Below are 22251 nucleotides of genomic sequence, written 5' to 3'. Positions count from 1 at the left end.
TATGCCTGAAATGGACTTGGAAACTGAATGCTTCTATAAAGGAGAAACCAACAATTCCATTTTTGCCATTTATTTCATTAACAGATAACCAGCCTTGGGCAAATATTTTGATCTAGTTGATATTTTCAAGAAGTTGTGACTATCTCCAAAACTTAATAGTATAGTTACTATGGTAATCAAATCAAAATTTTATTATGTTCACAGCATCATAAGGCAGATGGTGTACAGTCAATTAAAAAGCATAGAAGGTACATCAGAGTCTGAAAAAAGAAAAGTGAGAAGAAGTTAAGACAGGAAGTATACATAAAAGTCTTTAAGAATCTAAAAGAAGGTGTAGTTGCATTAGATAGATGTAGGGGACATAAAGACTATATGAAATCACAGAGCAATCTAATATGGTAAATTAGGTGCTTATTTAGTCTTGTTTATTGCACAGTTCATCATCTGAAAAATTTGGAATGCTGCTATGCAGAACCTGGCAACATTGTGTGTTATAGCGGGGTTGGTATCTGAAAGCATGAGGGAGGTATAGAATGCCCTGGATGTTTATGCAATGTAGGTGAGATAAGGCTAGTATAAGTGTCTCTTTAGTGTAGGCACCAGAGAAACACATGTTGTTTCTGTTGTTTCTGTGTTTAGAGTCTTAGGGGCATTGTTTCTCCCAGTAAGGAATCTTCTTGTATTGTCCTTCAAGGACCACTGAGGGGACAGCATGACATTGTGCCAGGATAAAGGCACTCCACTATTTAGGTATTTCAGATTTAGTTAGGTAAGCTAAAAAGGAGGCAGAATACCTGTTGGATTCACCGGCAATAAAGGTTGGGATGCTGACTAGATCTAGTTGGTGCTCAATGTCTGCTACACATAGTTTAATGAGAACTGTGGCCTGATCATATTCCATGCTAAATAGAAGACCTGGAAAGAAGCTTAGAGATCTGATTTTAGTTGCCATTGCTTCTTTCCTTGTGGATTGCAAATATTAGAGATAAAATTCCTTGTGTGTCTAATCATACTTGACATAAATAAAGTATTCAATTCAATTCAATTAATTCATAGTTAGTAGGAAATATGATAAAATAAGAAACATGTATGTAATGCAGAAGAGTAACATGAACATGTTAAAGCCAATATACATAGGCAAATGTTGCCTTGTTCCAAAGTAAGACCTAAACTAGTGCCTACATGGTTGGTGCTACAGTATTTAAAATTGTAAACAACCAATAACATCAAAAAAGAAGAAAACCATAATAATTGAGTAGAATCAACTACTAGATGCAAATAAATGAATGATAGTTCCATCTTTTGTATACAGATAGTACTAACTTACCATTCATTCATTCAAGCAGCAGTTTGAAATTATAGTGGTGCCGAAAAAAATAACTTCACAGCCCATTTGTAGTCTTTGTCGCATCTCTCAATCATGTGATCATCAATCAGTATGCATTGTCCTATGCCTGATCTCCATTTTTTTCCTTTGCCCCCTTGAAGAGGAGAGAGATTGGAGAGAAGATTTGAAGAAAGTAAATTGTTTACTCTTATACACATTGAAAGTAATGAAATTATACGCACTGCACAGACACTTTACAGTTCTCCCTTGGATTTCTTTCTTCCCAATCTCTCTCCACTGTAAGGTAGGGCGGGGAGGGGAAAGGCAATTGATTGCTATAGGCCAGTGTTGGTGAACCTTTTTGGCACTGAGTGCTGAAACGGGAGCGGGCGGGCAGGGAGCACCAGAAACCAGAAAAGCAGCTCCCCGGCCCACATGCGCATGAGTGCTGGAAACCAGAAGAGCAGTTCCCCGGTGCTCATGTGCGCCAGGGAGCTGCTCTTCCAGTTTCTGGTGCTCCCACGTGCATGAAGACCAGCTGGCCAGCACACAGGTACGCGCTGGAACCCGGAAGAGCAACAGGCGACGGCTGGTGTGCCCAGAGAGATGGCTCTATATGCCACTTCCAGCACGTGTGCCATAGGTTTGCCATCACGGCTAGGCAATATCGCCTTTGCCTGACCCCTCTACCCATAGAGCAGAGAAATTGGAGAGAAAGAGATTTCAAGAGAGTGAGCTGTTTTTGTTCTACTCAAGAGCAGTGTGATCATGCTGGCAATGAAGAGTCAGACAGAGCAGAAATCAATTGATTTTTTTCTCCCCCATCTCACCCATAGAATGAAGAGATTGGAGACAAAGGGATTTTAAGAGAGTAACTTGTTTACGTAGCACACCCATGGCTTCTAACCCCAAGATGCGGTTTGATTGCATTGTTTTTGATGTATACAAGAGAGTAAACTGTCAATCAGGGCTTCCAAAGTTGTGGGGGCGGGGGATAGTTAGGAAGCAAACAAAAGCCAAAGGTAGGAAACAAACTAGGTTGTCTCTTTCTAGCCAGAAAGCACCATTGTGGTCATGTGATTTCCCACTAAACGACCGCTTCCTTATCAATGGAGTTGCTAATTCCAATTGAGATTATTAAACAGAACTACCTGTATATCCATATACAGAGCCCTCAAATTTTGTATATCCTGAAAAAAGATGAGAAACATTTTTGTATGAAGTATATATGGAGGAATCTGGTTCAGTAATCTTCCTTAGAGAATAATTGTCAATCTTTCTGAAATTTGCCATACTTTTCAGTGTCAAAAGTCTCCAAATCGATTAATTATCTGAATCTGAAAAGGAATGGTTTTTATTCTCCCCAGAGGTGATTAAGTGGGTGCCATTCTGGCCTTATCATTTATTTACACAAAGACTGGCATTTGACATTCTTAGGGAAGGGAAGACTTTTATGATAGTTATCATTGTCTAATTAGTCTATTAAATACCATTAGCAAAATGTATGCAAGACACTTTTAAATTGGATGGAGTTAGAAAATACACTTGAGGATGGGATTAAATCAAGTGCAATAGAACAGGGGATTTTAAATGGAAAAATATACAGAAAAATAAGCTTTGCCCTAGATGCTGCGTTTATTAAGTTTAAGTAGGCAGTTGATTGTGTCTCTGTGAAAAAAGGATGAAAAAGCTCTTGAGGAAAGTATAGGAAAGGCTTAGAAGTATAACATCAGATTACCACCTGCTTATTCTTAGCTATAAGGTATACAAAATACTTACTTTAAATTAAGATGTAATGTGGCAGTTACACTCTCTGATTTGATCTATATTAGAAGATGAATCCATGCTTATTTAACTTCTATATCAATTCCATGATTTGTCATCTAACTAAATTTAATCCACCTATTTTATTATTTATATTGTTTATATACTGTCAAATTTTCCAGAGACTCCTTGTATTTTAAAATTAGTATTCTAAACAGTTATGTCATTAATGGCATGGGTGGTGGAGGGAGGAAGGGAGTGCAGCCTTATGAAACCTGTGCAGCCTTATGAAAGCTGCATTGTAGTGCACACACCCTGCGCCTTTTCTACAGATGTTGCACATATGTACAAAAGCATTTGAGAATGCCTGTGTGTGTGTGCGCGCACACACTATTATGTGCAGATGAGCAGATCACTGTTATTCAAAGGTTTATATCTATATTGTTCTTCTGCAGTGTTTACTAAATGTTTACTGTATTTCTGAATATATTCATTAGGCCTATGCAGGAATCTGGATTCATAGGGTAAAATGTAAATCAGAGCACCTGTTTGAATCAAAAATATCTTTTCCTGGGATCATGTGTCAGCAGCAAAGGGCAGATATGCAAGCATAGGAAAAGATGTAGTTATCTCAACAGGTTCCTGACAAGTGCTGGATATACAAATCTGGATCTCTGCACTAGTCAATATATTCAAGATTAAGCAATTATTTGAGATGGACTCTTGTTTTTAAAATAATATACACAATGTTAATGAAGATAGGCAGTTTTCAACCAAGTATTTAATGCACTGTTAACAGACATGCAACATAGTCTACATCCACATGATGTAGTGAAACACAATGTTTGACAACATCATTTGATAGCATAATTGCATCCCTTCCCTTTCTGAAATTATATAACTATTCCACTTAACAGACAGACTTCTGGAAAATGTAATGCATAAATAGCAGCTGTGGTTCCTGCGCTAAATAAGAAGTCATATGAGTTTTCTGCCTGGATCTATTATAAACCATTTGTTTAATTTAAGAAATCATATGGGCTATTTTAATTAAGAAAACTTAAATCCTACTTTCATTTCATTTCAGAAGATTTTGCTGAAGGTATTGTTGGATCATCTTAACCACAGTCTGGGTAAGGATCTTAACATTCCTTATCTACTGACTTAAGATGGCAAAGGCAAAACTGAAATCACATGAAAAATACATATTTGCCACATTCTGAGGCTAAAATAGAGAGAAAAATGTCAAGACAATTATTTCCCTTCAAGTAGTTTATTAATTGTCTCATAACCAAGGGAAATATAATTATATGTTCAGAAATGTTCTACTATATTAATTTAGTTTTTGTCATTGTAATGGATTAGGATTATATGCAAAAAGCCACCGTCAGTCAATTGCAAAAGGCAGCTTTACTTGGAACAGCTTACATCCTGCAATAATACTTTTAACACCATCAAACATCAACACCTGCCTATCTCAGATCCTTGGATAAAAATGCCAAATCCAGTGTACATTTTGATTACATGACCATAAGGATGCTGCAACTGTCATAGGTATGAAAAATAGTCATAAGTCACCTTTTTCAGTGCTGTTATAACTTCAAACGGCAGTCAGTCTAAGTGATCTTTCAGCAGCTAACGAGGTAGTCCACTATTTCTTCAGCTTCTTATAATTATTTGCATGCTGCCTGACTCCTATCATCTCTATGGGGGATTGGCAGACTCTCAAGTTAGGAGGCCCTATGCCATGAAGGGCTTTATAGGTAACAACCAGCACTTTGAACTGCACCCAGAAGCAAACTAATGTCCAGTGCAGTTTATGAAGCAGAACAGAAGTATTAACATGGGCTGAGAAAAGTAAGATTCTACATTTAAGCAAGAAAAACCAAATGCACAGGTATAGAATAGGTGGTACTTGACTCAATAGTAGTAACTGCTAGAGGGATCTTGGAGTCCTAATGGACAAGCACTTAAATAAGAGCCAGCAGTGTGCAGCAGCTGCCAAAAAAACCAACACAGTTTTAGGCTGCATTAACACAGGGATAGAATCAAGATCACGTGAAGTATTAATACCACTCTATAATGCCTTGGAAGATCACACTTGGAAAAGTGCATAAAACATAAAAACATTAAAAAAATGTTGAGACTCTAGAAAGAGTGCAGAGAAGAGCAACAAAGATGATTAGGGGCCTGGAGGCTAAAACATATAAAGAACAGTTGTTGGAATTGGGTAAGTCTAGTTTAATGAAAAGAAGGACTAGGGCAGACAAGATAGCAGTGTTCCAATATCTAAGTGGTTGCCATAAAGAAGACAGGGTCAACCAATTCTCCAAAGCACCTGAAGGCAGAACAAGAAGTAATGGATGGGAACTAATTAAGGACAGAACAACCTAGAACTAAGAAAAAGTTTCTTGACAGTTAGAACAATTAATCAGTAGAACAACCTGCCTCCAGAAGATGTGGGTGCTCCAACACTGGACATTTTTAAGAAGAGATTGGACAACCATTTATATGAAATGGTGTAGGCCTTCCTGCCTGAGCAGGGGGTTGGACTAGTAGACCTCCTAGATCCCTTCCAACTCTGTTATTCTATTATTCTGAAATCAATCCTACAACTATTCCATTCAATGATATTCCTCTGGGTGGATTTCAACTGTAAGGTTCCTGAGATTCAGCTAAAGTCAAGAGCACCAGCCCAGCTCCCCTACTGTGACAAAAACACTACACTACTAAACAGAGCATATAAAACATTTGCTAGACCAATTCTTGAATACTGCTTGACTGTCTGGAACCCGTACCACATTTCTGACATCAATACAATTGAACGTGTCCAGAAATATTTTACAAGAAGAGTTCTCCACTCCTCTGAATACAACAAAATACCTTATGCCAAAAATGGCAAAAATCTCAGCGTATTTGAAAGACTATTCACAAGAAAGATATATATTGGAATGGAGAAAGTGGATTGACTATATTCAAAGCAAATATCGGATTGAGAAGTATCAAATAGTCTATGAATGATGGAACTGTATTAGTTAAAGGGGAGTTAAGGTTCCAAAGGGGGGATGGGAGTTTATGATTAATTAGTGTATTCTAGCTTATGATTGTTAGATGTAATAATGTGTATTTTGCTCTGCGAAGTCTGGGGAGGGGGGAAGGGTGAATGGGAGGGGGGTGGAGAGAAGGAGTGGAGGGGAAATGTTTGACAAAATTTTTGTAAAACTTTTCTAATTAAAAAAACATACCTTATTCCACCAGACTTGAAATCCTGGGTTTAGAAAATTTAGAACTACGCCGCCTTCGACATGACCTGAGTTTAACTCATAGAATCATCTATTACAATGTCCTTCCTGTCGAAGACTACTTCAGCTTCAATTGCAACAATACTAGAGCACACAATAGATTTAAGCTTAATGTTAACTGCTCCAATCTTGATTGCAGAAAATATGACTTCAGTAACAGAGTTGTTAATGCTTGGAATAAACTACCTGACTCTGTGGTCTCTTCCCAAAATCCCCAAAGCTTCAACCAAAAACTGTCTACTATTGACCTCACCCCATTTCTAAGAGGTCTGTAAGGGGCGTGCATAAGAGCACAAGCGTGCCTACCATTCCTGTCCTATTGTTTCCTTTCATTATATCCAATTAATATAGTTATTACATTCTTATGCTTATATATATGCTTATATACTGTATAATTATTTCATGCTTATGCTTATATATACTGTGTGATAAAATAAAAAAAATTATATCTTTTCTTCAGGGGAAAATTGTATGGCTTAGGACCAAAACTCATGAAAGCTGTATCTACTTGGAGGCCCCTTAATAATAGCTATCTTCACAGAGCAAGCCTTGTGTGCAATGGAGTGTTGTGATTCTAAGGTAGGAAATTCTCTCCATACCACTGAAAGTATATAAACAATAAAAAAAATCTGAAGCTGTTTTTCTATGTGTGTGTATGAGAGACAGAGAGAGGGACAGGGTGTTCTTGCAGATTTGTGCGTGCCTAAACCCCAGTTCTGATAATCTAAAGAATGCTTTCAAATTGCCATTATTAAGCAAGAAAAATGTGGGTTAGACTGAAGAGCAACTATTTGAGGATCTTGCTTCTTAAAATAGTACTCCAAGTGTTTCGGGGAACGCTCAGGCAGAATACTGATGCACAAATATGATGTAGGCCTTGTGAATGATATATGAAGATCCATTAGTTCTTATTAAAGCTTAGCAGCCAGTCATATAGATGTTCCCATGAACTTTTAAAATCTTGTTTAAATTCCCCAAAATCTGCAATCACCCACATATTCATAGCCTTGGATTTTTTTATTTGATTGATTGATTGATTGATTGATTGATTGATTGATTGATTGATTGTCAAATTAAGAAGGCTACCCAACTCCATGAAGAGTGGGTGGCATACAGCATTAAAACAGAAGAACAAAAAAAATATGTAAATATAGAAGAAAAATGATTTACACTAACATGCAAAATTCTGTAAGGATTTATCTATTCTCACTAACCCAAAGCCTGAGGAAAAAGCCAGGTTTTCAGACTTTCTGAACATAGATGGGGTGAGGACTATATTTTTTTCCAGAAGACTGGCACAATGATAGAAAAGGCCTGCTTACTTTTCTATCCAAGGTCCTGTCAGATGTCTTTGTTATCTGTCATCTTTGTCAGTGGGATATAGAGTATGCCCATTTTTGTCCAGTCAGACAGGACAGATAGAAGCCATCAGAGATAGATAGTCCCTCTGTCTGTTTTATTTAGCAACTGCTTTGTTTAATGACCAAGTTGCTGCTTTGAAAACTTTGCCAATTGTGATTGCCAATGAGGATTACTAGCATTCTATTATTTTTCAAGAGCTCAAGGCAACATTTGTTTGTGCAATTACTTTGGAGATTAGCTAAGAAAAAGTGACTAACCCAAAGTACGGTAACTCAATGTATTTCCATAGCTGAGGGTGGGCTTTAGCCTAAGATCTAATCTCAACACTTCAATCACCATACCACAGTAGCTTTCTGTTTTTAGAAGTTCATGTTCTCTCATGTTTTATTTTGGGTTGTTAAATGTTTTCCCTAAATGCTAATTCATTCAGCACTTTTACTATCCACTTCATTCATCTGATAATGAGGGTTCTTGCCTATGTAGCACTAAACATATTTGTTTTTTAAAGTACAACACATATATATAATCTTTATGCAATGCTCCAATAACCTATAATGTAGTACAGTAGGACTCCTAAACAACATCAACAAAAATTCATCCCAGCTGAATAATGAAAAGGAAGAGACAACATACAGTTACTGGAGGCCAGTCAAATACAATTTATTTCTCCTCATTAGCCTGATGAAGGTTACATTGGTACTCTATGAGGATTTTCTTTAGTTTTTTCTTTAAAAAAAGTTGGATTTTATTCTAGCTCAGTTTGCTAACGGGCTCTTGTTTATTGGATGCTAGTTCCTTGTGTTATATCAGCAGCATCAAATGCAGCATCAAGAGATACATTTAATTTATTTCAATTTACATTTACATTTAATCCAGATCAGAAGAACATTGCATAAAAATCCCAAAACAGGTTCTATCTAGAAACACTGTGCTTGGATTTTCCAAGCACAAATATTCTGACATGTAGAAATGATTTTTGAAGATGAGGGAATGTTCAGAAACATTTCATGGCGTGGATAAGTGTCATCTATTACACAATAGTTACTACATTTTGTAATATGGGATGTGGCCATCAAAATCAATCATCAAGGAAGTTCAAAAATGCTAATATACAGTGATAGACCAGTGGAGCCTTAAAAAGATAGTCAGTAGATACCAGATGCTTTGGAGATCCCAAACATCTGGCCAGTCTCTGATGAAAACAGAATGCTGAAATAAATGGGCTTTTGATCTGATGCAGGAAGGCATTTTTTGTGTTCACATGAAGATTCCTCTCAGAGAATACCCTGCAGCTGCAAACATTAATGAATATACTTGTGCATGATCACAGTAACGTTTCTGATCTAACATCTGGACCTCAATCCTGAGATGCCACAGATGAACAGATCAGATTACAACTGCCTGTGGACCTGATATGGGCTTTGTAACACAGCACCATCAAGCTGAGCATTAGTAATTGGAAAGAAAATATAATTTGTCTGATTTGTAGCCAAAACCATTTGAACTATCTCTTCTTGATGAGCCCTTTTCTTGATAGCCTTTATTTCCATTTTGTATTGGTAATTTTGGAATCTTGATGCATATTCTCAGCCCTTTTATAAAATGCAGAGACCTATCAAAGGCTGTGTCTGTGCGTGTCCTTGCAATCATGGCTTTTGTGAAACCTTGTCTGATCCCTTTAATGGAAATGGAAATCAAGACCAGAATATTCATGGAGATTGATGTCAATGAAGGCAGCAGTTTATTTAACTACATTCAAACCCACAAATTCTATCTATAACTCTTTTATTTGCACATACAGCTTGTTATTAAATCAATCAACGATTGTTTCCATATGACCATGAAGAACTAATCTGAGCATGGCTGAACTGTTTTTTTCCTGTCTAACTACAATGATGTTACAGAAAATGTCTTTAAATGTCTTCTTTGTTCTTTTCTTCTTTGCTTATAAGTTTGAATATTTATGCTTAAAGAAGATTTCACTTGTAAATGAATCTTGACCACTTTACTGAGATTAACAACTTTTTTGTTAAACATATTAATGGATTCAATCCTAGCATTCCATAATTTTCCCTCAAAATTTATTACTTATTTTCAATATTTTAATTTACTGACAATTGTTTTAATGCCGTTGGAGGAAAGACATCATGTACTGTCCCAACTCTTTTTTTTAATTATCATAATAGAGAACTATATTTAATTCTGAAAATATAATTCTGCCATTCTCTACCCTTAACAAAATGTATGCTACAATGCTACAGAAGGATCAGTTAAGGTTATTAGTAGTTGGAGTCCTACAAAGCTGAGGATCATTGTTTTGGAAAGGCTAGATTAGAGTGTTGGACTAGAATGGACAGTCCAAGTTAAATTTTAATCTCCATTTAACCATTAGAAAATCAGTATTCTTCCTCCTTTCATTTTTACTCTACCTCACTATTTTGTTCTGCAGGAAAAATAGAAGTATGAGAAGAATCACACATATTATCTTAAGATTTTACTACAAAAAGTAGCAGGAAATGAGTAATGCTTGATTAAATCAGTATCTAGCCAGAGTAGATACTAATTAAGATTTGCAGCAGTTATAGAACAGTGTACAGTGCAGGATAGAGTTCTTTGCCCCCCAGTTAATTATCTTTTAAGGGCACAGTGTATGGGATGGGCAATTAATTTCCCCAAGGGGTCACATAAGAAACTGGGATTGTTATGGAGGGGCCTAACCAGTGCAACCTGATTTGATGTCCTCATCAACTCAATTCCTCAAGCTGCTCCAGGCAAGGGGACATGCCCTGCACAAGTGCAGAAAAGAGCTTTCTCTCCTTGCCATTCCATGACTGCCAGCTGGCTGAAAGAGTGCATGGTGACTGCATAGAACCGAACCCAGCTCGGCTTCTTTTTCTGCTCCCTGCAATGTGTTTATTTACATTTGATTTCTAATTTCTGATTAAGCTCATGAGGGCTGGATAGGGACAGCTAAAGGGATGGCTGTGGCCCAGGGGCTGTAAAATGCCCAGTATGACGTAGACCATGAATTTCCAATCTTTTGGCTTACCTGGGCTGCATTCAGTGAAGAGAAATTGTCCTGGGCTGTATATAAAATATATAATATAGTTAATGTATCTAAATAACAAACTTCCTTTATTTTTTTTAAATATGTTTTATTATTTTGTGGGGCTGCATTACTAGCTATCCAGAGCTGCATGCGACCTATGGACCACAGGTTAGACACACCTGATCTAGATGATGCATTTGCTTTAGACTTGATATATAGATTTCTGCATAATTGTCTGGGTTTGTTGTTGTTGTTGTTGTTTGTCTCCTAGAATCCCATTACCTGTAGCTTTGATTCCATAAATCCAGCAGAAGAATCACATACGACCATTCCTGATGGGTGTAAAAATGTCTTTTGGAATTACATTCATCAGGCAAGCATTAATTGTGCAAATGCATTACAGTTAATGTGGGATCAGTTACTCGAATGCCTCATCAACAAAACTTGCAGTTGAATCCATTTCTGATAGAAGGAATTAAGATAGCAATAGCACTTAGACTTACATACTGTTTCACAGTGCTTTATAGCTCTCTCTAAGCGGTTTACAGAGTCAGCATATTGCTCCCAACAAACTGGGTCCTCAAATAGATAAATTACAAGATAAATTATTAAAGGAAAATTCAAATAAAACCAATCATCCATTTTTTCTCTTGGATTCTTTCTGCATTCTCCTTGATCAGCAGTTCCAATCTATTCTCCATGTCGGTGAGAAACAGCAGTCAGGAGAAGGGTTTGACTGTCTGTCAAGCTTGGAGGACCAAGTCTGCAGAACTCTTCAAGCCCCGCCTCTTCCTGTTGGGCTCCAGTTTTTTGACTCGGTCCCAAGCTGGACAAACGTGTCTTTCTCCTGCTGTACCGATCAACTTGCTATTTTTTCTGATTTTACAACTTTGGAATTTCCAGAGTGAAGGACCTTAAGTCCAACCCCACTGAAGGCCGTGGACAGGCACCGGCTGCCAACTGGCAGTCCCGAAATCGCAGCCCCTTTTCACATCAGTGCAGGCTGCAGTCTCCCCGGCCTTACATTGCTCTGGGTTGAGCAATTTAGCTGTGTGAAAAGCCTTTGCTTAGCAGCTTTCTTCGGAGAGATTCAAAAGCGCACGCACTTCACTCAGCTGAGCAGCACTTATCTCTCCAATCGAGATTCAGCAGCAGAATTCGGCGGCTTTTAGCAAGGATGCCTTTTGGGCTGCTTTCCGGAAACAGTCATTGGCGGTGTGGGGGTGGTCCAGACAACTCTGGCTGCGTTTACAGATTTATCTCAGCAGCCCGAAGCATCGGCTTCGTCTTATTTAGAGCAGCATCGGCTTATTTAGACGTGAAAACACCCGGCGCCATTTTGGCAGCGGTGTTTGTCAACGGAAAGATCTAACTTTTACAGAAAAAAATTTTCACTGCCCAATTGCCGCTGGCCAAATAAGGAACAAACCACAAGTCCTACTTTCACCTTATCTCAGATCGTGATCATTGGAGAGCCCAGTAATACCCAAAAGGCTTATTATTATTATTCCTTTACAAAATGGTGGATGCCATGCAGTCTTGCCCCCAGAAGGCGACTTCTAAAAGCCATCACCTCAAGGACCCTCGAGAGGGATCCTCAGGGTCTCCACACCAACCTAAAAAGGGCAGAGGATCTAAAGATCCTTCACATACACCCACGAGGGAGGAGAACAGATTCCACAAGGTCTTAGAAAAGGTGGTTTTAAAAGCCCAGCAACAGGCCAAGCAGAGGCCTAGTCCTCAAGTCCTCCCTCAACAAGCTACGTAAGAGGTTGCTACCCCTCCACAGCTATCTGTCACCGCAACTCCTCCACCTAATTGGTCTCCCAACCACCCTAGCGTGGGGTCAGCTCTCCCAATGGGCAGCGCTTCTCTTTTCCAAGAGGTACCACAGCAACCGGTAGTTGAACCAGTTGTAGTCTCCCCAGAGGATGACAGACCAGCAACTTCTACAGACTCTTCTCCGGTCCAGGCCACCCAAGGGGATATGTCCAACTTCCAACTACCTCCTACATTTGGAGCTCTCATTGCAAAAGCTATCCGGTCAGGATTGACCCAATGCTTCTCTCAACTCCCCTTGCCCTCAACTTCAGGGGTTCAAGATCAACAGGACCTTCATAGGTCAGATTATTCTGTTTCAGAGCACAGCTGGGCTCAATCCCCAGACCAAGCAGACCAGCACTCCTTGTACAACGAGGAGATCCCCAAAGATGACGCTTTATCAGAAGATGAAGACCTAGATCAAGATCAGCCATCCTTCATAGGCCTGTTCAAACCACAACTCTTCAAGTCTCTCCTATACAAAGCTCAGGTTTCTACCAATTTAGGGGACACTTCCGTTTCCAAGAGCCTCAACCAGTCAGGGGAAGGTCCCTCAGGTTCTTTATTTTCTGAACCATCTGTGGATACAGATATGGGGCCTGCACCCAAATTCTTTACAGAGGTCATTCAGCGACAATGGGTGGCCCCGAGATCGGGCCCTTACCCTAGCGGCATCGACAAGCGCCTATATAATATGGCACTGGAGATGTCAAATCTTTTCAGGTTCCTTCAGTTGATGGTCCAATAGTCTTTCATCAACTACGCAGCTCACAGGCCCTCCTGAGGAATCTCTTCACCTTGAGGACAAACGGGCTGAGAAGGTCCTCGTGAAAGAACACCAAGCAGCGGCATGGTCGGTCAAAGCAGCGGCTTCCGCTTCATTCTTTAACAGAGCTACTCTTCTCTGGCTCAGACAACTCCAGGCTAGAACACCTTCAGTGGATATGAGGTCGCACCAAGACCTTAACAAAATAATTGCAGCTCTGGAGTATTCTGCCAATGCTACCCTCAACGCGGCTAGATTCTCCTCAAAGGCTGTGGGATCTTCCATCACGTCTCGCAGATTACTCTGGCTCTGCAATTGGCAGGTGGATGCCAAAAACAAATGGAGATTAGCCTCAGCTCCATTCTCTGGAGATAAATTATTTGGTGAAGCCTTAGATCCCATCCTCATCGAGACTTGGGACAAGCGGAAGATTCTTCTCTCCATTTCAAGACGGGAGGAGGCATGTTCTTCATCATACCCATGACAACAGTCCTTTCACCAATCAGACTCTAACTTCTATCAACTGAGAACAAACCGACCCTTCCAAGCCAGAGGAAGTTTCTTGCAGGATGGTCAGGTTAGATCAAATTCTAAATTTCCCCCCAGGAAGCCCTTTTGGGGTGGCAGGGGCAGAGGGTTCCGCAGAACCAGATAGGTCTCCCTCTTCCCCTCCCATTGGTGGTCGTCTCGCCCTTTTTGCCAATCAGTGGGACCCGTCCATTTTGGATGCATGGGTTCTCCATACAGTTTGTTTCAGCTTGTTTCTAGAATTTCTCTTTCCCCACCCCCTGAGGATATTCATCTCCTGTCCTGTATCCCGCAACAGGTTCAATTGGGTGGTGATGGAGGAGGCTATTCTCCATCTTTTACACATCAAAGACATTCAGCGGGTTGCTCTCGCCCAGTGCGGACAGGCGTTTTATTCCCGCCTGTTTGTGGTACGTAAAACCTTGGGGGGCTGGAGGGCTATTCTTGATCTAAAATCCTTAAATCGTTATGTTTCCTACCACAAATATAAAATGCAGTCTCTGCAAACCATATTAGAATCCATTCAACCGGGAGATTTTCTCTCTTCCATAGACCTCACAGAGGCCTACCTCCATATTCCCATAGCTCCTGAACATAGGAAATTCCTTCGTTTCTCTTACAAGGGAGATCATTTTTAATATGCAGCCTTACCCTTTGGGTTGTCATCTGCTCCTAGAGTATTTTCTAAAGTCCTGGGTGCGTTAATTGGCCATATCAGCTCGATTCCCAATTCTACCTTGATGATATTCTCATCCTGTCATATTTGGAGCAGACAGCACAAAAAGACCTCTCCACCACTATGCAAATTTTCCAAACCCACGGCTTTTCCATAAACTGGTCTAAAAGCCATCTCTCACCCACCACAAGACTCCTTCACCTGGGGGTGGAAATTGATACAAATCTTTCCATGGTGTACCTTTCTCAAGAATGCCAATCTAGCCTTAAAGAGCTAACAGAACGTCATTTGTTCTCGCTCGGCGTCTCTGAAATCCCTATCTCAGTTACTGGACAAAATCGTGTCGACATTTGGAATTGTGCCCTGGTCTCGTCTCCACAGCAGGGATCTGCAATGGATACTTCTTCCGTATCAGAGGAGTCAATGAGCCACATCCCTGTCTCAACTCCACCTACCACAATTGGTACTCACCTCCCTTCATTGGTGGACGACCAAATCCATTACCAAGGGGAGCAGGTTCAGGGAACCTTCCAGACTCATGCTCATGATCGACGCGAGCCTCACCGGATGGGGAGTTCACCTCGGTCCCCACATGGCACAAGGCATCTGGTCCCTCCAAGAACAGAATCTCAGTATCAATCTCCTAGAACTGAGGGCCATTCATCGAGCACTGGTTTACTTCAATGATCAGGTCACGGGACACGACATCTTAGTCCTCACAGACAATGTTTCCATGAAGTCGCACATCAACAGATGGGGAAGGACACACTCAAAGTCACTCATGAAGGAAACCTCCAGACTAGGCCAATGGGCGGAACATCATCTTCTCTAGAATTTGGGGAACTCACATTTCGGGGACAACAAATGTCCAAGCGGATGCTCTTAGCCCATCGACTAGATCATGTAGAGTGAAGCCTACCTCCTGCCCTCTTCCTGGAGATAACCCATTGCTACGGCACTCCAACGGTGGATCTGTTCGCAATGGTAAACAACCATCAACTTCCAGGGCTTTTCGCCAGGTTCCTGTCCCCGGGAGCAGAAGGAGTGGATGGTCTATGGTTCCCGTGGCCTACGGGACTACTGTACATATTCCCACCACTTCCACTGCTCACCAAGATGATCCGCAAGCTCTTAGAAGAAAAGGCCGAACTTATCCTCCTTGCTCCCCATTGGCCTCAGAGACCCTGGTTTGCAGACCTAGTGTCCCTATTGGTAGCCAGACATTGGCGAATCCCAGATGACAAGATTCAGCTTCTCCAGGGGACCCTCATCCATCCGGAGCCCCAATGGTTACAGCTCACCATCAGGAGATTGAGTGGGGCATCTTAGCTCGCCTCAACATTCCATCCAAAGCCATCTCCACCATTCAAGCCTCTCGTCATCCATTGACAAACCACATTTACGAGGCTACTTGGCAGATATTCTCCCGGTGGTGCCGTAGGAAGTCACTCATACCTACACAAACGGAATTGTCCCATATCATTGGGTTCTTACAAGATGGACTGGACTCAGGCTTAACACCCAACACACTCCGGCAACAGGTGGCAGCCATTTCATCAGTCCTCATCTGTAGCTCGTCAGAATCCTTGGCAACACATCCGGTCATCCGTCGCTTCTTATGAGATGCAACAAATTTGCATCCTCCTGTTGTGCATAGATATCCCTCTTGGAATCTAAATAAAGTCCTCTCTGCTTTGACGAAATCACCATTCGAGTCACTTCGGGATATTTCCCTCAGGTTCTTAACCCTCAAGGTATGTTTTCTCATCGCCATCATGTCAGCTCGATGCATTTCTGAGCTCGCAGCCCTTTCCATCCGTAAGAACTTATGTATTTTTCACTCAGATAGGGTCGTATTATGCCTTGATCCTACATTTGTATCAAAGGTTAATTCCCTTTTTCATCAAACAAAAGAATTAATCCTTCCTAACTTCTGTCCCACACCAGCTCACTGTATGGAATATCAGTGGCACACGTTAGACGTTCGTTGGGCAATCAAAATATATTTACAGCGAACTTCCACTATCAGGAAGATGGAGGCACTCTTTATCACCTTCCTTCCAGCATCATTAGGCACCAAGGTCTCAAGTCCCACTATCGGTAGGTGGATTCGTGCAACCATCGTAACCGCCTACAATATTCAGTCTTTACCTCAACCTAGACACATAACCGCACATTCCACACGAAGTGCTGCCAGATTGGCAGCGTGATCTACTCAAGCACCATTACAGGAGGTTTGCAGGGCTGCGATGTGGACTACTCCAACGCCTTTCATCAGGCACTACAAGCTGAATTTGTACGCCTCGGCGGATGCAGCTTTCGGCAGAAGGGTGTTGCAGAGTGTCCTCGATGTCCAGTAAGACGGCGGCCGGCTATCACCTACCCGAACGGACATCCAGCTTTGGTATATCCCTTCTCCTGACTGCCATTTCTCACCGACATGGAGAATGGGTATTGGACTTACCTGACACGCCCTTTCTGCAGACTCGGTCCTCCAAGCTTGACAGACAGACTGGACTAGAATTTTAAATTTTAATTTGGTTTTAATGGGGTTTTATTATTTTTATTGCAATTTTTAATATTCGGCGTTATTTAATAAGTTTTTTAAATTGGTGTTTTATTTTGTATTCATATGTATGTTTTTATTAGGCTGTAAACTGCCCTGAGTCCTTCGGGAGATAGGGCGGTATACAAACGTGATTAAATAAATAAATAAATAAATAAATAAACTATGCCTTTACCTGAAAGAGAGCTATAACTTTGGTATACGATATAAAGTTATAACTACAAAGTGCAGATCATTCTGTGATCATGGTGGCAGTTCTTTATTAGTCCCTATAGACCAAACCATATTATTTTCCACATAATAAACTTGCAGAATTAGCAAAGTTCCAAAGTGGTCTGCAAGATTTATGTGACCAGGGTAACAGTGGAGATTTAAAAGTCTGTGAATATTTACATTAATGAATAAATATTAGTAGTCATGCAATAGTCATTGGTTGAATCTGACAAATTGAGGATTATGCTCCTGAAAATTGATAGTATCGTAATATTTGTCAGTGGTATATTCTGAGAACTATTAAACTTCTACAGTTGGACATTAACCTGGATTCACTAAACTTTCATATTCATTGTTTCACAAAAGTAGAAAAACCACCACATGTACAAGAAGAGCTTCAGATCTATTACAGCCCTTTTAAATGTCAGTCACTGATATTCAGAAGCAGATTGCCTTTAGTGTAATCTGACAGTAAGATATATCAGAAATGTTGAAGCAGTGGAATGATCAATTTAATCCATCAAGTTTCCTGTTGGCTTTGATTTTTTAATGAATACATCTCAATAAATCTCTTAGCCAAGTAACTAAGATTTTCATCAGGATATTGGATTGAGCATTATTCCTGTAACCCAAGCCATGTTCTGCCTGAAGCAGTGGTCATATGTGTCTACCCGATTATGGTCATATTTATCACTAATCTTATAATTCACTTTTTCTCTTGGGGTCCTTCCTGAAGCAGAACCCTTAGCCTGCTGCAAAACCAACAAGGCTGCTGTGAAATTGAATGAGGAAAATTGCCATAATGATATCTTCAGTTTAATTGCTTGCAAAAACAAAAACAAAAAAATAGTTTTGCATGTTATACAACTAAAGATACAAGATTTATCATATTTAATTATTCACAATTGCTCTGCTTCAATACTACAATAGTGTACATTTGTGGTACAAAATAAAATGGGAAAGATTAAACTGGAGAATTGCCTCTTTATCATGTCAGCAATCTGAACTTTTGTTTGCATTTTGTCTTTTTTTTTTACTTCCTAAATAACATAAACTTCTATCTGTAAAGCTAGTGTTTGGTACTTTTGTAATAGTTTTGATAGGGCTATTTAATGAAAACAGAAGAGACCCTCTGAGATGAATAATATGAAGGATATTAAGAGAAACCACTAACACATATTTTTTATAAAAATAAGCATTATTCATCTAATAAAAATTTTCAACTCTCCAGAAGCATCGTAAGAATACAGAAATATGCATGGTGTTTTGTAGTCTTCTGCAAGGATTTAAGAGGATTCAATTCCTCCTAGGCCTACAGCCATGGTTCCCAAACTGCACGGCATTGCCCTGGGTTACTCATGGGAATGCTGCAGGATATTTTACTACTCAAGAAAAGGAGCTATTAGAACTGTACCTAGGAGAACACTGTGCAGAGTTTAGACTTAGAATTTAGAATAACAGAATTGGAAGAGACCTTGTAGGTCATGTAGTCCTGCTCAAGCAGGAGACCGTACATCATTTCTGATCAATGGCTGTCCAGTCTCTTCTTTAAAGCTTCCAATGATGAAGCACCCAGAACTTCTGAAGGCAAGCTGTTCCATTGGTTGATTGTTCTCACTGTCAAGAATTTTTTTCCTTATTTCTAGGTTAAATCTCTCCTTGAATAGTTGCTATCCATTGTTCCTTGTCTGGCCTTTGGGTACTTTTCAAAATAGATTGTCCCCATCTTTGTTACAGCCCCTCAAATATTGGAAATCTGCTGGTCCTTCTCTTCACTAGACTAGCCATGCCCACTTTTTATAGCTGTTCTTAATATATTTTATCCTCCAGGCCCCTAATCATCTTTGTTGTTCTTCTCCGCATTCTTTCTAGAGCAGGGATGTCAAACTCACAGCACGCAGGCTGGATGCATCACGCACTGGCCATGCCCACCACCGTTTTAGCGAAGGGGGAAAAGTCGCAATATGTCACATGATGTCAACGTGATGACGCAAGTTTGACACCCCTCTTCTAAAGTCTCAATAACTTTTTATAGTGTGGTGACCAATGCTGGATGTAGTATTCTAGGTGTGGCCTTACTAAGGCTTTATAGAGTGATACTACTACCACACGTGATCTTGATTCATTCTCTCTGTTAATGCAATTTAGGATTGCATTGGCTTTTTTTGGCTGCTGCTGCACACTGCTGGCTCATATTTAATTGATTGTCCACTAGGATTCCTCCAAGATTCCTCTCACAGTTACTACTTTTAAGATGGGTTTCACCTAATCCTGTACATGTAATTTTGGTTTTTCTTGCCTAAGTGTAAGACTTTATTTTTCTCTATGTTTCATTTTGTTATATAGGGCCCAATGTTAAAGTCTGTTAAGATCCATCTAGATCTTGAGCCTATCATCTAGGATGTTGGTTATTCCTGTCAGCTTAGTGTCATCTGCAAAGTTCCCCTTCTATTTCCTCATCCAAGTCATTTATGGGTCTAAGACAGAAGGAATACTGTGGTACCCCACTGCTTACTTCCATCTATATAGATATAGTACCATTAAGGTACTACATTGAATGCCTTACTGAAGTCTAAGTATACTATGTCCACAGTATTTTGCTGATCTACTAATTTAGTCACTTTGTCAAAGAATTAAGTAAAATTGGTTTGGCATGATCTGTTTTTAACAAATCCATGCTGGCTTCTAGTTATGCCTTTATTTGTTTCTAGATATTCATAGACCTGTTTTTCGATTATCTTTTCTGGTATCTTCCCAGGTATTGATGTTAGGCTGATTGGAGTTTAGAGGGGTTCCATGAAAAAAATTATTGAGATACTAAGCGCACTGTGAACTGAGAAAATTTGGGAACAAGAAAATTTTGGTGATCCACAGAAAAATTGTTTGCATTTTTTATATCACACTAAATCGGGTCCTCAAACTATGGCCCCTGGGCTGGATACGTGCAATGAATGTTTGTGTTGTAGCCAGGCCAGGTGCTAGATCGGCCCCTGCAAACTCTGTCTCTGGCCAAAGTTTCACGGGCTGCTCGCTGAGATGTCTGGACTCCCAGCAATGGGATGGGATCCTTCAGACACTTACCTTGGCCTCCTGTTTAGAAGCTCCAGCTCTCCCTCCATCATGGGAGATCAGGTGCCTCAGCGAGCAGCATGCAAAACTCCCGGCGCCAGAAGGAGAAGAGCACACTGGAGCCCAAACACTGGGCCTCGCCATCCTCAGAAGCCAGGGATCCTACAGGCATCCTGGGCACATAAAGGCTGTCCAAATCCCCGGGTTGTTCTCTCTGCCCGGCCACTGCACCTGGGCAGTGGTGAAATCTGAACTATCATTTCACTGGCTGGTAGTTCAGTACGCATCATGCACCAAATGTGAGGTATGCACATGCGCGCACAGTGCATGCCAAAAGGAGCATAGGGTAAGCAGAACAGCACATGGGGAGAGGGTGATCAGCTGTGGCACGTGATCTTTTTTTTTTTACTTTTAAAAGCATTTTTTTACAACCTATTTGACCGAATAGATTGTAAAAAATGCTTTTAAAAGTAAAAAAAAGGCTCTGACGATCGCGCAGCTCAGCTGCAATTGTCGGAGCCTCTTTTTTTTACTTTTAAAAAGCATTTTTAAAAAGAAGTGGTAAGCAGGTGACCGGGCGATTGGGTGGGCATGGGCAGCGGGGCAGGGATTTTTGCTACCTGCCACCATTGCTGCCCGATCGGCTGATCCGGTCTGAACCGGGAGCATTTCACCCCTGCATCTGGGCCTGCCGGGCACTGTCTGCAGCGGGGAAGGACTGGCCAGCCTAGGACAGTGCCCTTCTAGCGCCCGCCGCCCTGGCAAAGCAGAAGCAGGCATCGGTGGTGACCCGATCCTGTCCGCCAAGCTGCAGGAGGAGAAGTTGTGCATCATTGGTTAAAGGATAATTGCTCCAAAAGAAATTGATTCTACAATTCTAATTACCTTTTTTCTTTTTCTGAAAAACTGAGTAGAAAAGCAAAGTATGGGCAAAAGATTTATATGAATGAACACATGATTAATATTTTGTTCTCCCTCTTCTAATCCTGGAAATATTTTTAATGTTGCTTGCATTGATTTAAAGACAACTTTTGGTTTTATTCTCATAGATAAATATAGACTTCCAGCGTTAGAGCACTCACAACCCGCAAGTTGTTCCACTGATTAATTGTTCTAACTGTCAGGAAATTTCTCCTTAGTTCTAGGTTGCTTCTCTCCTTGATTGGTTTCCACCCATTGTTTCTTGTCCTGCCGTCAGATACTTTGTAGAATAGCTTGACTCCCTGACTCCAGAGATTATGATCTAACCATAATCTCTGATTTGGAGTGAATCTGTTTGCAACACCCTTTTTACTTGCCTATTACTTTTTCAACATGCAGCGGATTCTTTTTCACTTGCCCAGTGTAATGTTTTCCTGTTTTGGGGGATCATGGGATGGTAGAATATTTTCCAGTACAGTGGTGGGCTGCTGCCGGTTCAGACTGGTTCAGGCAAACCAGTATTTGTGAATTGCTGGTGGGCCTACCCACCCGCCTGGGCACAATCCTGTCCTGTGTCGCTGTGTTTTTAACGCCACATGCATGTGCAGACAGCACATGCAAGTGAATTGCCATGTTTTGTGACGCTGCACGCATGCGCGCACGCTCACATTTCCGGTGCTGGGTGAACTGGTTGTTACAGTATATGACTCCTACCTCTGCTCATGTACATATGGAAAACAGAATCAGCCTCACTTGTGTTTTTGCACAGCTGTTCTTACTTGGATGGTTTGGTGAGCTGACTTGATAATTCAAATAGTAACTGATCATCATGTTAACATCCAATGAATAAAATACTCTCCTTGTCTTCACTGAGAGGTCACCTGAGA

General features: G+C 40.6%; 1 long non-coding RNA gene across 3 annotated transcripts in view; it reads left to right on the top strand.

Annotated features, from left to right (window-relative positions):
• The window catches only part of LOC131194597 (uncharacterized), a 131344-nt gene that overhangs the window by 72440 nt on the left and 36653 nt on the right, over window positions 1-22251 (top strand). For 2 of the 3 annotated variants that reach the window (XR_009154235.1, XR_009154237.1), the window contains one exon: window positions 6854-6972. This is a non-coding gene — a long non-coding RNA (uncharacterized LOC131194597). Of the gene's footprint in view, window positions 1-4178; window positions 4225-6853; window positions 6973-22251 lie in introns of all 3 variants that reach the window. The other variant, XR_009154236.1, reaches the window with a different exon arrangement.

The sequence above is a fragment of the Ahaetulla prasina genome, chromosome 3 (genome assembly GCF_028640845.1).
Source record: "Ahaetulla prasina isolate Xishuangbanna chromosome 3, ASM2864084v1, whole genome shotgun sequence".
In the NCBI taxonomy this organism is placed as follows: Eukaryota; Metazoa; Chordata; class Lepidosauria; order Squamata; family Colubridae; genus Ahaetulla; species Ahaetulla prasina.
This window is presented reverse-complemented; position numbering and strand designations above follow the sequence as displayed.